This window comes from Periplaneta americana, chromosome 10, assembly GCF_040183065.1.
Source record: "Periplaneta americana isolate PAMFEO1 chromosome 10, P.americana_PAMFEO1_priV1, whole genome shotgun sequence".
In the NCBI taxonomy this organism is placed as follows: Eukaryota; Metazoa; Arthropoda; class Insecta; order Blattodea; family Blattidae; genus Periplaneta; species Periplaneta americana.
The window spans coordinates 180,223,522-180,242,378 of record NC_091126.1 but is presented as its reverse complement, the minus strand read 5'-3'; the positions used below and the strand labels follow the sequence as shown (position 1 = coordinate 180,242,378).

General features: G+C 36.4%; 1 non-coding gene across 1 annotated transcript; it reads right to left on the bottom strand.

The window, feature by feature from the left end:
• Positions 1-2,004: 2,004 nt before the first annotated feature.
• On the bottom strand, positions 2,005-2,076 carry TRNAS-GGA (transfer RNA serine (anticodon GGA)). The gene has a single exon. It is a non-coding gene; the product is annotated as a tRNA-Ser (tRNA).
• Positions 2,077-18,857: the final 16,781 nt, after the last annotated feature.

Genomic DNA, 18,857 nt, shown 5'->3' with positions numbered 1-18,857 from the left:
TTATTCAGCGTCCCATACACTGGCCGCGTTTTTACTAGGTTTTGCAAAATGTAATGTAAATGTCGGGTAATTCTATGGCGAAACCTCTGAATCACACATTCTCCAATTTCGTTGACGCTTGAATACCGCTGAGTTCACGTATCAATTTAAAGTGGTGGACTTTTGCAGAAGTCGGTTGAGCCTCCGAAACTCACGACGATTAAGCGGAATAACTGCCCTCAACCATGATTAAATTCGAACTTTTTGGGTTTGATGGTAAACGAGTAGTTTTTAGTTGGTTATTTAACGACGCCGCATCAACTACTCTGTTATTTAACGTCGGTGGGACTGGTGATAGCAAGATGGTAATTGGCGAGATGAGGCCGAGGATTCGCCACAGGTTACCTAACATTTTCCTTACAGTTGGGGAAAACCTCGGAGAAAACTGAGCCAGGCAATCAGCCCAAGCGGGAATCGAATCCACGCAGCGCAACTTCGACTCGGCAGGCAAGCGCGCCTCAGCCGACTGAGCTACGCCGGTGGCTAGCAACGATTAATAATATATATTTCAGATGAAGCCCAGGCACAATTAGCCCCCTTCTTGTCTCCGATTTTGACCTGGACGAGAAATGTTCGGAAATGCAAATTATCTTCCCTCTTAGAATGAAGGAAGTGTGTAAAACTGAGTATCTTGAAATTACATGACTGAGAAATGAAAGAAAAGTCTGATAGGATTCGTCCAAGTACCTTCGCTAATCAGTATTCTTCTGGTATCGGACATCAAACTGTACATCTTAAGATGTAATCTCTGAAGTTGGGAAAACTACTTGGCTGAAATAATGAAATTACGTGTACGTTGTTCACCAGAGGGAAGAACTAAAACTACCTCCAGAACTCCTGTTACTGGACCGTGGAATCGAATTGCGACCATTTCATTACTGATTAGCATTGCCGTGACGTTCACCACGTTGATTGAAAGGGATCACGTGAACTTGAATGTGACGTAGTTGACCGGTCCCATCTACCTTCGATCCCTCTCCCTCTCTCCGCGTAAAATTGGTTCAACTTGAAGCACAGTTTGTTAACGTTGATTGAGTACGGAATTAACTTAACTTTCATTACCATGATTGGTGTGTTTTATGCACTTGTGTTGCCTGTTGTTATTCTTCCTGATTAACTTAGCTTTTATTCAGCCCTCATTATTCTTCAAAGAACTCGTTATGTCTTCAATGGAAACGCTGCATGTGAAATTGTTAGTTTGAGCTCGTAATTGAAATTATTTCAGTTAAATGAAGTGTTCTTGAGCCATCATGTGATGAATGCTTCAGTGTATCAACTGTTGGTTGAAGAACCCCGGAGATGTCTCAGACGTTTGAAATCAAAGTTCGTACTTAACATTCTGTTAATAATTTTCATTCACCATTTGAAGTTGAGCATACAAATAAACCTAAATCGAACAAATGGATACTTCAGTAGGCAAAAGATAATGCCATCGAGTACATGAGGCCTAAGGCCAAACAGCTGGCGCCAAGTCCACAACGGGGCTGACGTGTGCCAGATTCATCACGCCGGTACCCCCCTTGCGGACTCGAACCATGTCGCTAGTCCAAGACTATGGCTCGGGACGAATACACAAAATTGGAGTAATTACAAGCAGCGACGTCAGACAGTAAACCAGTCTCAGCGCCTCTGCGTACTGCGGATACTAAAAGGAATTACAGACCTAGTAGAAAAAATTATTTCGCTGATGGCCGTAAGTAGTGCTGATTATATTCTTATATTATAGACTTCTTGTAATGCCATCGACAAGTATGCATTGCACACAGCGTGAAGCGAAGCTAATTCAACTGCTTGTGTTATAAAGTGCGATATTACACAAATTCCTATTTGGAACATTTTCTAGCTACCGGCGCACAGTGATCCTTTCACGGTATCTGGCCGCGCGAAATTCTATTCAGTATTAAAATGATGTAGAAACATTAAAATAACAGATGATGAGAGAGAGATGGAACGGAGAAAAATTCTCTCCGGCGCCGGGATTTGAACCCGGGTTTTCAGCTCTCCGTGCTGATGCTTTAACCACTAAGCCACGCCGGATACAATCCCGACACCGTTGAGAATCGTCTCAGATTAAGCTCCATCTCTTGGGTTCCCCCTGGTGGCCGCCCTCTGCACTACGTCATAGATGTCTATGCACGCAGGACCGAAGTCCATACATGTGTAGAGGTGCACTCAGATGAGTGACTGGTTGGCCGGGGTCCGACGGTATGGGCGCCGTCTTTAAATCACAAAGTGATTTATTACGCATATCATATTTATTTTGATGTACCGAAGTACATATGATATTTCCATGCAGATATTCTGCTTTCTCAGATGATGAGAGAGAGATGGCGTGGCTTAGTGGTTAAAGCATCAGCACGGAGAGCTGAAAACCCGGGTTCAAATCCCGGCGCCGGAGAGAATTTTTCTCCGTTCCATCTCTCTCTCATCATCTGAGAAAGCAGAATATCTGCATGGAAATATCATATGTACTTCGGTACATCAAAATAAATATGATATGCGTAATAAATCACTTTGTGATTTAAAGACGGCGCCCATACCGTCGGACCCCGGCCAACCAGTCACTCATCTGAGTGCACCTCTACACATGTATGGACTTCGGTCCTGCGTGCATAGACATCTATGACGTAGTGCAGAGGGCGGCCACCAGGGGGAACCCAAGAGATGGAGCTTAATCTGAGACGATTCTCAACGGTGTCGGGATTGTATCCGGCGTGGCTTAGTGGTTAAAGCATCAGCACGGAGAGCTGAAAACCCGGCTTCAAATCCCGGCGCCGGAGAGAATTTTTCTCCGTTCCATCTCTCTCTCATCATCTGAGAAAGCAGAATATCTGCATGGAAATATCATATGTACTTCGGTACATCAAAATAAATATTAAAATAACAGTTTGTACATATGTTAAAGCATTTCTCTTATCCATATCGACATGATTCCAATTCAATTTAGGCTTAATATTAACTCAATCACAGACATATAGGTATTCTATAGGCAACAACACTGTAGAACTTCAGGTCTTCATCACTGCATGTATGAAATATGTAAGTAAAATACATGGAAGAAAGCAGTTACATTATAATTTTTATTTTGATTGCACTCTTAACTTCAGACATGACATAATATTTCAATACAAATACTATATGGTTTCCTTTATGTTAATCAAGTAAGATATTTCACTACAATCAGTAAGTACATCTTCTTTTCATACAGAAAGTAGTGGGTGCCTCAAATTTTAACAACAAAATACATAACACATTGAAACTAGATACACGTGAGTGTATTCCTACATATTCTCTATATTTATACATTCACAGCAGAGTCGAGCAAATCGGCCCAAGTCCACGGGCTGATACCCCGCTGACGTCACTGGGCTATGCAGTGTCGCACGGAACTAGCCCTGACGTCACCCTGCACCACCGCACGGGTCGAGGCGGACTGCTTGTGGGGCGGTTTAGTGCGGTGGACTTGTTTGTATCAAAGCATGAGCCCAAGCTTCCGCTTCTATCAGTTACTTATGAATTGAGTTGGCGCGGGTTTGTGCTTGTGTGTGCTGTTCGATCAACGATCAGCTACTGTTTCAAACATTTTCGTTTTTGATTTCTGTTTTTCAAGATGAGTCCAAATAATGGTGCATCGCAAAGAAATACAGTCTCTGTGAGGCTGCTATTACACTATCAAAGTTCTTTGACAACGAATGTTATGATAAAATATTTCATCAAAGATCTTTGATGAAAGATAGGATTTGGGGTATATTACACTACATAAAATCTTTTAAAACGCGCCTTCCGTGGATTAGTTGATACTAATATTTACGCGTTAAGTTTATGATTTGTTTATACTGTTATTTACGCGTTAAATTTATAACATCATGAATAAAGAACAGTATTATGCTTGTTTAGCTGCAATTAGTTCAATCAGGCTATTACAATATGCATGTTACTGAGAAAGAAACGCCTTTGGGTTACACTCCTGATCACAATACAAATATGTGGTCAGGGGTTAAACCATGGATTGCAAGACGTGATAAGAGAGGTATAGGCTACGTCAGAACTTATTGAAAGACCTACAATGAGAGGACTTGAAAAGTTATACAAATTATTATAAAATATTATTTACTTAAAAATGGCTTTTAACGAACCCGCAGGTTAATTGCCGCCCTACATAACCCCGCCATCGGTCCCTATCCTGTGCAAGATTAATCCAGTCTCTATCATCATATCCCACCTTCCTCAAATCCATTTTAATATCATCCTCTCATCTACGTCTCGGCCTCCCCAAAGATCTTCTTCCCTCCGGCCTCCCAACTAACACTCTAAATCCATTTCCGGATTCGCCCAAATTATATTAATATTATTTATACAAATTATTTATTTACATTTCATTTCCTTCATACTCCGATATCAGAATTTTTGTGGTAGCAACAATCTAGTTATATTTGCGTTCCGCCATATTTGTTTCAAGGTATAGAAATCTTTTATCAAAGATAACAAGCTGCACTTACGTTTAATAAAAGATCTTTTATCAAAGGAACTTTTACAAAAGAAAACCCATTACACTGTCATATATTGTATAATATATATTTTATAAAAAGTTCTTTGCAAAAATCTTTGATAGTGTAATAGCAGCCCGGAAAAACTTCATCACAGACACCGGCCGTGAAAGCATACTTTCTAAAATACAATCTCTTTAGATAAAAAGTAGTGAAGGAGAAAATCGCTGCTAGAAGTTTAAAAATACAAAGTCGGATGAAAATTTCAAAAAGTACCATAGGGACAGTTTTTAAATCTGTGTTCGACATCAGTGGAAAATATTTTAATTTTGTACTGTGTCAAGTATGCTTATGCCACACGCCAAGCGAAAGCACAACTAATGCGCGCAAGCAGGAAAGGAGTAGAATGCAATCAACTGGTGGGATGACGTTACCGCACTGAGCAGTGCGGTGGGCTAAGTTGAGCTGCGTAACCCAGCGTGATGGGCTACGAAGCGGCCGCGCCAAGCAGTGTTGGTCTTGGGTGGGCTGGGCTGCTTAAGCATTAGGACTGACAGTGCTGCGCTGAGGGCAGTCTGCAGGACTCTGATTCACAGTAATGATTTCACCTCTACAGTTGCAGTGAGGAGCTTTTGGTCCTTCTAAGGAGGGTGGTATTATAATCAAACATTCATTTTGAGTGTACCATACATTTATCACTTCAGTGTTTTCTATTATGACATAGCTAGTTTTTTATTATATTCTAAATTGTGAGGAAAATATTACAAGTATAAAATAATGGGGAAGATGACGTACACTAATAATGAACAGTTGTCGCTACTAATTTTTCCTTTAATGTAATTCACTGTTAAAAGTGATTTCAATAATGTTTAGTTTTCAGTGCTGCTGTAAGCTTCAGATTAAATTCCTGAAGCGGGCGCGGAGTCTTGATAAACAAAGAACTTCATTAAGAATAGGCCCGCTTCTCTTTAGCGCTTTCTTTGTGACACTGCTTATTACACGATCTGACGACACCAAAAGCATATTCAGCATTAGATGACAAGCCACTTATGGAAACTTCTTCTATATTTTGTTCATATGAAATAAATTTCTCTCCAGCCAGTTCTTTTTGTGACTGGAATTTACTCAGGATTCGGTGGCAAGCAAGCAAAATTAACAACCTTAGCAGTATCTTTAAAACGGATTATCTGTAAGTTTTCAAATCATTATTTTACAGTAAACAGTTAAATACTTCATCACTTCTTTCTGCTTTGTTATCTGTGTGGCGCCAACACGAAGAAGATCGTTCCGCGATACCTCTTCTGAGAGTACTAAAAGGCAAAGTTGCAAAAAGTAGCAGCTAGTTTTTATGTAAGAGAAAGAATAAGGTATTGGCTTTAGTCTTATGAAAAAATTTTGACCAATCGTTGACAATTCTAGATTTCCGGGTGTAAAAATACTCAAAACAGAAAATTAAAATAGCAATAATTCTCAATTTTCAAGCAAATTTCACTTTAAAGTACAAAGTTGTGTGGGATTTTTAAAATATCACAAACATAGCACATACCTTGGTATCCTATATCCACCAGTAACAGATGAAAATCGTCGGAAAAAACACGTCCTTTCAATCACAGTTATCGAACATAAATTATGAGCTCGGCTTCAGGCCGGGGATGCCATACTTCTGACTTCTTTAGCAACACGAGGGCTGCACAGATAAGTGTAACTATAACAAATCTCTTATCCTTGGACATTATAGTAATTAAAAACTCCATAAAACATGAAAATATGCGATACTCAATTTTTGTATTTTGCGCGGCCACACGGCGAAGAAGGATCACTGTGCGGCGTGGTTTAAGGCTTGCGAATGCCAGCTGTAATCCCTCTTAGTGTTATTATTTTGTTGGATTTCTTACGAGGTTTTCCTCAATCGTGAGAATAACTTCAGGCAATTCCATGACTCCTCTCGCCAAAATTGTGTTTCTGTATGACCGATGCTATCGAAGTTTGATATCAGTGTATTCGAGGCAACGAGTTCGATCTTTCTACTACCATGGAACAATCTCCATCAATCTACGGTTTCTTTTTCTTCTATTCATAATAACCTATGCCCTGCTCAGCTGCAAGTTTGATATTATCTCTGATATTTTCCCAGACGGTATTAATATCTAACTCCTCAACTTCATCGGAACTTCCTAAGCGCAAACCGAATAGAAATTTCGATCTGATAATGTTGCTTAATTTCCTCATCTTTCAATTTCGGAATATTGAATCTCCTAATATTAACTTCTAGCTCACTCGCTTGGCTACTGATAGCCTTTTTCTTATTCTCCAATTACGAAATAGTGGTCAGAATTTTCTATTCACTTATATTCGGATAAGTGACTAATTTTCCTACAGAATAAACTCACTGTCGAAATGTAACATCAAAATTTGATATGTTTAACAAGTTATGTTAATACTAATGGTGAGGGTTAAACAATTCAATCTGCATCTGCTCAAATCCCTAACTTTGAAAAATTAGTACCATTTAGGCCTACATCTGTACCGAGTGTACTACACTCACAAATGCAATCATTTTACATTATTTCTTTCCTCTTAGTCGGCCTGAGTGGCGCAATCGGTATAGTGCTTGCCTTCTGTGTCCGAGGTAGCGGGTTCGATCCCGGCCCAGGTCGATGGCATTTAATTGTGCTTAAATGCGACAGGCTCATGTCAGTAGATTTACTGGCACGTACAAGAACTACTGTGGGACAAAACTTCGGTACACTGGGGACGCTGATATACCTCGGCAGTTACGATTGTCTTTAAATAAAACATTATTTATTTATTTATTTTCTCTCCCCTTCTTCAAGTTGTCTGTTTATTTATGAGTTATGAAATTTCTATTTCTCTTGCTTGTCTTCTTATCGCTTCATAGTTTCTCTCAAACCCTCAGTCTGAATCTTTATACAGCCCTTTCAATATAGCTATCTCTTTGTCTTTCTATCTCACCGCCTAGTCGTCTCTTTCTAATTCTCAGTTTCAACAGTGATCCTTTCCAGCATGGGAACTCGATTTCCTCTTACTTGTATACAAGAACACTTCAAAGCAAAGAAGTACACAATGTCCATATAGGATTCGAAGGCATAATTTTATTACTTTAGTGGAGTGGTTTGACACAGAAAATCTAACTTGATTAGTATCTTCTGGGAGAATGGGGGGAAAAAACTTCGTTAGATCTTGGTCTTTGTTATATAAAGTTAATTAGACGCCGGCTCTGGTGTTGATATGGGGAGGACGCCGAACTCAGTAGCGAAGAAAATTGGCGGGTTTATTCTTTCTTCTCAACAACACTTCTATCAGATTAACATCAACATATTTTCATCCAAGTGGAAGTATAAACTCCGCTAGAGAGTCTGTACAAGTAGCGCAATGTATTTATATTATAATCGTAAGGATCTTCAATGCATTTGCCGATTCACAGATCCTCTAACTAACCATGAATTTTCACCACATTACAGCTGTTCAAGTAGTAAGAGACTGGTCGCAAAAAATCTGCATCAAGTATAAGACATTAATGTTAATAAAATGGACAGACAAATACTAAGTGTTACTTGCGAATATCGAAATGATCAAAGCAACACGCAACTTACACGGTGCGTTTCAGGCATTTCAACATGTTACTACATAATTAGTTTATTGTATTTTGCACTTTATTGTGTTTTATTATATTTATTGTTGACCATGTTTATAGTAACCTACTGGTGGCTCACGGCGATATAATATAATATAATATAATATAATATAATATAATATAATATAATATAATACAATATAATATAATATAATATAATTTCCATTCACTCAATGTTCTTCCCAAGGGCTGGTTTTTCACTGCAAACAGAAATCTCCAATCTTTCCTATATTCTGCCTTCCTCTTTGTCCCCTATATGATCCATATATCTTAATATCGTCTATCATCTGATATTATCTTCTGCCTCGGACTCTTCTTCCATTCACCATTCCTTCTAGTACATCCTTCAGAAGGCAGTTTATTCTCAAGCAATGACCCAGCCAATTCCTTTTCCTCTTCCCGATCAGTTTCAGCATCATCTTACTTTACCCACTCTTTCCAACGTAGTTTCATTTCTTATTCTCTCTGTTCACTTCATACGTTCCATTCTTCTCCAAATTCACATTTCAAATTCTTCTATTCGATTCTCTTCACTTCGTCATAATGTCCATGTTTTTGCCCCATACAATGCCACACTCCATACAAAGCACTTCACTAACCTCTTCAATTAGTTATTTTTCCAGAGGCTCGCAGAATATAATATAATATAATATAGTATAATATAATATAATATAATATAATATAATATAATATAATATAATATAATATAATATAATATAATATAATATAATATAATATAATATAATATAATACAGGGACATCATTTTATTTTTACTTCAATTTTTATTGTACCTGAGTTTTTGAATGTACTTCACTCCCACCCCTTCTACTAATGAGGTTTCAACTGTTTTCCAGACAGAATCAAGGCCGCTTATAGTAAACAGCACTGAGTTACTGAGTATAGTACGTTCCAGAAATATGTTCGCGTTTTCCAGTGACGAAAGAACTTTTAATATTGAATCATATTTTCGCACAGGTACTGTCCGTTTGCCTACGTCACATCCCGATTTCCCCCACCTGCTTATACACGGCCCTCTGTAAAAGCAGGGCTGTCTTAGCTCTTTTATGAAAACATTAATTTCTGTTAGGAATTGGACGTTTACGTAATATTATACAATTGTTTAAAATAACTTAAATAAAAGGGCCTCGTTAAGTAATTAACTGTCACGTGATTTCCCTCCTTTCTACGATCCTGCGGCATAACCACTTGGACGGAGAGTAGATAGCATGTCCGAGTAATTTTATCTATGCGGGTCTGGCAGAAGTGAAGATTGAATTTAGATTACATAAGGTACTCTTTTATAGAGTAGGTACAGAATTATTTCAACATGAGTTACTAGTACGAAGGACGAAACTGGTAATTGGAATTAGATACAATAGTCTATAGTGCGATAATATGCACAAAAGAACTGAAGCCTGTAGGCTATCGAAATGAATGGCTACCAGCTTCAAAAATGTGTTTAAATATCCATTTTATGATTATTTTTCAATTGAACTTCATTATTCTCTATATTGTACGCTAATGTGCTGTAGACAGTAAAATATACACTACATAATGAACACGTTCGCATGGATAGCTCAGTTCGTGAGTAAAAACACTCATTCTTAATACAGACTGCATTTTTATTAAATAAAAATCCTAATGAAAATTATCGAACTCAAAATCGCGATATTTCCTAGTTTACGTAAATGGATGAAGTACTTTTCTTCCCTCCTATACCTAGTAAAGTGATGTGTTTGTGTTTTACGCCAGTATCAACGAACTCCAGTTGTGGAAGGGGGTAGCGAACGGGTTTTCCGTTTCTCTAAAGGTATAGCCAGGTTAATATTAAAAATGTTAGTAAAATAAAATGATGTCCCTGTACAATGTAATATAATATAATATAATATAATATAATATAATATAATATAATATAATATAATATAATATAATATAATATAATATAATATAATATAATACAATATAATATAATCTTATGTAATGTAATATATTCATTTTTTTATTTTATTGGGTTATTTTACGACGCTGTATCAACATCTAGGTTATTTAGCGTCTGAATGAAATGGTGATAATGCCGGTGAAATGAGTCCGGGGTCCAACACCGAAAGTTACCCAGCATTTGCTCGTATTGGGTTGAGGAAAAACCCTGGAAAAAATCTCAACCAGGTAACTTGTCCCTACCGGGATTCGAACCCGGGCCACCTGGTTTCGCGGAAAGACGCGCTAACCGTTACTCCACAGGTGTGGACAATGTAATATAATATAATATAATATAATATAATATAATATAATATAATGTAATGTAATATATTTATTTTTTTATTTTATTGGGTTGTTTTACGACGCTGTATCAACATCTAGGTTATTTAGCGTCTGAATGAAATGGTGATAATGCCGGTGAAATGAGTCCGGGGTCCAACACCGAAAGTTACCCAGCATTTGCTCGTATTGGGTTGAGGGAAAACCCCGGAAAAAAAACCTCAACCAGGTAACTTGCGCCGACCGGGAATCGAACCCGGGCCACCTGGTTTCGCGGCCAGACGGCGCTAACCGTTAATATGGTACAGAAACATGTGGGACATTATATAAAAATTCTGGAAATGGTCGGGATACATCTTCAATTCTTTCATCACAGCTTCTACTCCGAAATATCTGAGAACTCGCTTTGAATATCTTACAACTTTGCGGAATCAACATCAAACTTTATTATCTATTCCTCGTCACCGAATCTCTTTCTATTCATCCTCTTTCAGCGTGTCAGTTTGTCCCCTATGGAACTCCTTACCTCATCATGTCAGGGATTGCAGAACAATTAATAAATTTGAATTAAGAATTAAAATTACATATACTTTTACATGGAATTGATTTGTGAGTGTTAACCGAATTTAATAGGTTATTCTATGTATTTGTATAAATTGTCATTTAGGAATATTATAAAGTGGCAATAGGATATAAATTGTAAATAATTATGCATCATGTTTATTAAATATTTCATTATACAGTATGTAAGCTCCTTAATGTGCATGATAACGATTTTATATGTAAATATTACTACGTTTTATTGTTTCAATGTATACTGTATTTCACTTCTGGTAGTGTGGAAGAGAAGGTCTCACGGCCTTAACTCTACCAGAATTTAAAAAATAAATAAATGCATGCATAAATAAGTGCATGAGTGTATAAATAATTGCATAAATAAAATGAATGAATAAATTAATATATGCATAAATGAATAAATCAATAAATAAACATGCATAAATAAATAAATAAAACAAACAAAAATAATTTTTGGGTTTTTTACGACGCTGTATCAACATCTGAGGTTATTTAGCGTCTCAATAATATGAAGGTGATAATGCCGTTGAAATGAATCCGGGGTCCAGCACCGAAAGTTACCCAGCATTTGCTCGTATTGGGTTGAGAGAAAACCTCGGAAAAAAAACTCAACCAGGTAATTCGCCCCGACCGGAATTCGAACCCGGGCCAAATAAAATAAATTAAATAAGATACTGCATACATTCTTCCTTTTTTCAAACCACTAAAGGTGCACACAAAATCTTTTCTGTATTTTTAATATTATCCAGTTGTATGAGAGCCAGGGCATCCCCAGCGTCTAAAGAAGACATTACGAAAGCTGTGCGACGCGCAAGTGTCGCAAGGTTTTTGACTCTTCAGTATGCTTTGCTCACGTCACGTCCGCGTCGTGTCTCCGCCCGACGTCCGAGCCACGTCCTGTCTACGTCTTACCTGTGTGCATTGCGCCTACTAGGCTTAAGTGCTTTAGCCGTCTGAGCTACGCCGGTGGCCTCTCTCTACAGTTGTTCTAGATACAGTAAAAGACATATACTCCGACATTTTTGGCGTCATGAATACCTCCTAAAGATTGAGACTGTTCAGAAAGTAATGCTATGCCGAATTGGATATGCCATTTCGACGTCTTTTATATAATAGAAACCAAACGCCATTTTATAAATTGCAGTTACCTTTTTTAATTAAAATAATCTCCTTCAATAATAATAATAATAATAATAATAATAATAATAATAATAATAATAACAATAATAATAATAATAGTAATAATATGAAAGCTATGGTTACTGGTCAGCGCGTCTGACTGCGAAGCTAGCTGGCCGGGAATCGAATCCTGGTTGAGGTGAGTTGCCTAGTTGAGTTTTTGCAGGCTTTTCCTTCAAATAATTAAGAGCAAATGCTGTGTAACTTTCGTCGCAGGATCCTGGGTTCATATCGCAATTGCTGACACCATCTTCATCCATCCTGCTAACAGAATCCGATCCAATGGGTGCCCAAATCTCAGAACAAGATTCATCATACTCACCGAAAAAGTAGTCGCAAATGACAAGTCACTATGCGAGGCATTAGTAGAAAAAAATGTTCAGAATGATAGATCTGTACTAGCGTAAAACATATGGAAATGTTTCTTTCGATCGAAATTTAAATTTTTAACATAAATGTTACACAGAATAGTTTCCTTTTTAGTACTTGGTAACGGCACTTGGTTTCTTCTATAGACAATCTGTCCATTTATAAGTTACGTAAATTAACTGACGTTACAACGTAATATAGTGAAATTGTTGTAACTAGTCTATTTCATTTTACAATGTAATCAATTTCCAAAATATTTTACATCAATATTTTATCAAATTCAATTCAAATATATTTACGCGTGAAAAGAAAAATTCATGTCACCAGAGCTTTATTCAGGGCCAATGGGCCGATGTCCACTTATAGAAAAAAGAACATAGTATGTTCAATATCTTGTAAGAGACTCCCAGTTTCTAGTGATCGTTGAGAAACTGCTCCAAAGTTCGCCGATTAGGTAACCTTCTTTGCGGAAAACGTTGACGGTACATCCTTCTTGCCGCACATGAATTACGAAGACTTTTTCCATAAATTGATAACATAACATGATACTCCTGAATTGTGAATGACATTGTAAGTTGTCTATCGAATAGGCCTATCTGTACTGAACTGCTATCCGCTCGGCAGGAGACCCATGGACAGGGAGCTTCAACTCAGCTGATCTGTACGTCTGTGCAGAATAGTAACATTTTGTTACATTTATTATCCTTTGTTTTATTCCTGTTAGCTCTTAAATTTGAGTATTATTGTTTTAATCCATTTATTTACTTTAGAAACAGCAGTAATAAGTAAACTATATTGTGTATAAGATATATGTTTACGTTAATTGTGTCGAAATAAACTTGTGGAAATTCATAGAGTTATCATTAACAATCTCACATAAAATATATCTGGATGTCTGATTTAACACAAAAATCAATGAAGAATCTACAGTATGTGATAAATATCCAAATTGAGTTTAGTACTATATATTTTATTTTAAATTAATCATCAGTTCATCACAATTTATGACCATACGAGGAAATATATTATATTTAGTTTTGTGCTAAATTAAAGGGCCAGGATAACTTATCACATTACGTAATAACAGACGAATTATTAAGTTACAGTAAACTGACGAGTTTTCCCAACTATCTGCCACACATTTTCTTCTAATGTAATTTATTTGATAAATGTATAATATGGGATGATTCCGTACTAAATCTATCAATTTTGCAGCCATATCGTTGCTGAACTCAGATGCCATTTTTTTTTTGTAAAAATCCAGCAGTCAGATGCCGGATCAGTTGCCGGCTATTCAAGCGGACCGTGACGCAATCTCATGCAGCGGCGTGGCATATTAGAAACCATCAAAACGTAATCCATAATATATTTATGTCTTTGCGTGGAAACGAAATTTTGTCCCCGCGTTACCTGACGGGACATGGTCAGTTGTTGTTTAGTCAACTGTTTGAGACAGGTCTGAACCTCATAAGTGATATCAAGGTCAGTGTGAGCAGAAAATAGCTGTGTGCGCGGAAAAGTGTTGGCTGAGAAGAAAGGAGCTGTACGAACAGAAAAGATATTTATGACTATAAAGGGGTCAAGTGAGCTCATGAGCGAAACAGTTTCGTCACATCAAAAACCTATTGGTCAAAATACGCAAGGCATGTGGAGTGATAACAATGATAGTTGAAAACGCTCGAATACAATCTATAAAGGCCCTAGGTGTTCATCAATGACGAATATACAATTACGAACAATTATAAAATTTTAAATACAGTACATTAATCAGAGATGCCCGTTTTCAAGATCAGTAAATAGTAGTAATCTAATGGAAGAAAAGAGAGGGTGAGCACAGAAAAAGAGGGGGCATATAGCATTATTACATATATAAACAATAGTTCTTACAAATTTAGTCTCCTTCTTCATCTGCAGTTTCTTTTGTAAAAGTTGTCTGTTTTTTACCTTTGGTTTTGTAAAAGTACTTTGATGACGAGGTTTCCCTTTCGAAATAGTGTGCATTACTTTGGACTATCTCCACGAAATTCTTGTTTAAGGTTTTTTGCGATGGAGAAACGCTGTTTGGAGCAAGGAGAAATGCCATCCAGAAACATGTGTCATCTTTGAAATTCCAAACCAAATTTTATCTGCTCTCTCATCCATGTCGAAAGGAAAAGTATCAAACTACGTTATTGAAGTGTGAGAGAGAAATTGTGCATGACTGAATGGGACCGACATTTATCGATCACTTCCGAAGCCTGTGATTCAAGGCACGAATACTGACCGGTCGTCGGTCTTGGTCAGGCCAACGAATAGATGTATTTAAAAACTTTGTCATATTGTTCTCTCGGCTTGTAAAAATAAATTACTGTAAGTAATAAGAACGGTAATTTTTACTCACCTTTTTTTGAAAACGCAATTGTATGGAAAAATTGGTAAGTATTACGACTAATTAGTTGGCATCTCTGCATTAGGCCTATATAACATCAAGATAATTAACATCTTCACTGTGAACAAGTTGAGAAGATTTTCAATGTTTCAATCATGCATTTAGCTACGATTTCTCCCTTGTTATGCGACAGGTTCTAGTAAGTCATGTCGTGCAGTTCGGGCTGGCCAAGGAAGACTGAGTCTAAAGGGTAAACGAAACTTAAGATATTAGTGATGCAATCTGGAAATAATTTCGAAGGACCGGGAGAATCATACCGAAATATACCGCTTAAAAATCTATAACATCCTCAGAACAACTTCTTAGTAGAATTCTAGAAGTTCTAGGCCTATACAGACTAATACCTAATACAAGTATGTTATTCGCCCTTTCGAAATAAAGTAATTTTTCAAACACCGTTAAATTTATGCGAAATATCTGCCATTCCTCTAGAGAAGCTACTTTGTTAAAGATTATGCATGCAAGTTGAGTGGAAACATCTGTAATTCAGGGCAGTTCAAACTTGCGCCTATTGTTCCTAAGCGTTGGTTCCGGACTGTGACCTGAGTGGAGGTTGTTCGGCGTATGATGTGGGAATGCCAGTTAATGCTAATTCAATAGGCTCGCCGTATAACCATGATGCGTCCTGGTGTTCATAATAGACACTGCCTCCAGATACAGCAACCTCAACTCCACACCTGGCAGATCCTGTCACGTTGTACATGCATAAGTGTTCTGCCGAAGGGCAGGTCTTTCACTTTAGGGCACATATTTTAAGTACAGCAAGTATTTGGAAAGTATCTAAATTCATTTCAATCCATCTTTGTATCTTCACTTCGCAATTATATCAATATCTTGCCATCTACATAGGACAAAGTTTAATTTTAAACAGGTAGGTAAAAATAAATTTATTCGATGTAATTTAGCCTCTATTATATGACGGTAATTTATAAAGTACATTTTTAAATTCGAAACACACTGCAATGACGGCCACTTCACTTCAACGGTTGCCTACACAGCATAGTGGAATCCGAGTGTGCAAGATTAATCTGTTCTTCTGAGACGGCAACGTTTTTCTCTTACCTCTTTTGTCCATTGCCTTCCCTCAAAGCAAAGCCAATTTATCACGTTATAAAATACCAAATAAAATTCGTACCCAGTGACGGAAAAGCTACAAATTCACTAATACTGATACTAATGTCTATTTTCATTCAGAAACCTCACAACTTTAGGAACACTATTTTCTAATTTTTTTTCCTATGCATTTCATTATAAATGATGGGTTCGTTAAAGACATCTTTACTATATGTTTCTCTATACTTATATATCGCCTAATTCCCACAATGAAATTGTAAAATTTCTGTAGATAAAGTACCTGTACTGAAAAAAAAAAAAAATATTTGTTTTTAAATGCATCCTGGCGTTCAGAATAGACACTGCCTCCAGATATGTATAGCAAAATTAATATGATACATAGATAAGACTCGTTTCAAGTCACCATTTCTCACGAAAAATTATTGTGTTCCACATACTGTACAGTATTTCTATATACCATTTGTTAGTATGATTTAATTCACAATTTTTGTTCGGTATTCTATACTTATCCTCTGGAAACTGTCAATAATTGACAAAACTGTTATGAATTATTCATAACAGCGAATAAGCCGGACAGCTTGTATATTTATTCAGCTTAATTTACAACTTTCTCACATGACAAATTTGCATTAATCAACAATTACAAATATAGCTAGTATTATGTTCACTCAAGTGTTGTGTTTTTTCGATACAATGAAATGTGAAAATTCCAAAGAAGTATGTTTAACCCAGTGAAAATAATAACGCTCATACTGGTTTTGCTTAAATACGGTACACGAAGTTTTACAGCCAATGGAAAAAACTCTTGCCACTCACTGAAACTACGTCGTAATTTTAAATCTGGCACTAGACAAAAAGCTGATAATGGAACTCTACCTACGCTACAAAGGAGAACTATCCTGATCTCTACATCCCTGGCTCTCACTTAGCTACAGTAGAAATTTGTGTGAAATAAGTGAAGGATTATTAGCATTATATGCAGGGTTATATACATCGGGAATGAAGATCTATAGATAACAAGTTTTATATATGATAACAATTTTTATTTGCGAAATGTAGACCATACCTACTAATTACAATCATTGAAATTTCTACAGTTATCCACAAAAATGTCATAACGTCCACTTCTCACTGGAAAAATCGATTTCGGGATTTTCGCAATCATAAAAGTTTTCTGGAACCAACATTACGAAAAAGTGGTTTTTGGTATGCTGTCTTTCTCTTCGTATGCGTAGAGATATATTCTGAACTACTGGACAGATTTTGTTCACATTTGATTACCTGTGATTCATCTGATCATGGACTGATGCACATCAAATATAATACAGTAAACTCACAATTATCCGAGGGCGGACTACAATTGAGGGGTTAGCTGGAAGAAGGGAGTAACTCAGAAAACATAGTTTTGAGATAATCAACAAAAACTATCTGTACCCCGCATCTCTTGCTGGAATATAGTGCACGGTAATACATTATCTTGTGTTTACGAGTTCCACGGTTAATGTTTAAATATTGTACCAGAACGAAGCCTTCAAGATTTTTATTACGCCGTTCTTCCATAGAAGAAGGTTCAAAATACTCCAATACTGTTAGCTTTTCTATTTGTTCTAATATTCCTATAGAAAAGGCTAGATATAGGTCAATACTACAATAATGAAAATAATTACAATGTATGATCTACAAATGTATATGTTCTTTTACTAAATTGTTATCACAACATTAAAAATAAAATAATATTTAAAATGGAATAAACATTTAACATATTATGTAATAGGTTACGGAAAACAATTCACAACTTTGTAACCCTTCGTGCATATATGCCTATCTACGTTCTTCGTGTTGTTTATCTAGCCTTGTTTCAATCAGCCATTCAATACGGAATAATAGGATGGGGTGGAATGACAAAGACTATCTTAACTCCATTAATATTACTACAAAAACGTATCATCAAAATGTGGCTGCATAAACCACTTCATTACCCAACACAATTTATTTATTCTGAATTCCAATGACTAAAAATTGAGCAAATATATAAACATACGTTACTAATTTATTTTCACAAAAATCGAATGAATTTTATAACTGAAAAACATATACGTAACACCAGAAGAAATGTTCCAACTTTTTTGGCAGAACCTATATGCCACACTACAGCTGGATTAAGAGACAGTAGGAATTATGGACCAAGATTGTACAATTCAGTATTGAAAAATAATCCAGACCTAAGCAATTTACACATTAAGTTAAAAAATAAAGTGAAAAAGTTGGTATGATATTTGTTTAATTTTACTATTATTTTAAGTGTTACTAGCATTATATGTTACTAATATTTATTGTATTTCTCTGATGCATTTAACCTATAAGGTAAAACATTGTAATAAATATAAATAGATCATTTTCTTAATTAATAACAGTGTATATTTCCAATAAATGATTTCTTAGCATCGCAACAGATACACTTGATTGTACTTGTCACTATCTCTGTCACTAAAGAGTTCTTAAAATTTGTATTTTCCCCGCCATTCATAAAATATTTTGATATGATACCTCTTGCACCAAAAAGGAGATCTATAATTGAAATTGATTAATATATTTCAGTATTATTTGTGTTTATCCTGGTACTAATGTACAGTTTGATTCTTAGACACTTCGTTCTTCAGCATTGACTTCCCATGATTATATGAGAAGATTCGAAGAGAACGTCAGGATGTAGACATTGTAGACCTTCGGCTCCCCCTCCTACCAATAATGCATAACACAATGTCAATACAGCGGTTGCTGTCGTCTGCG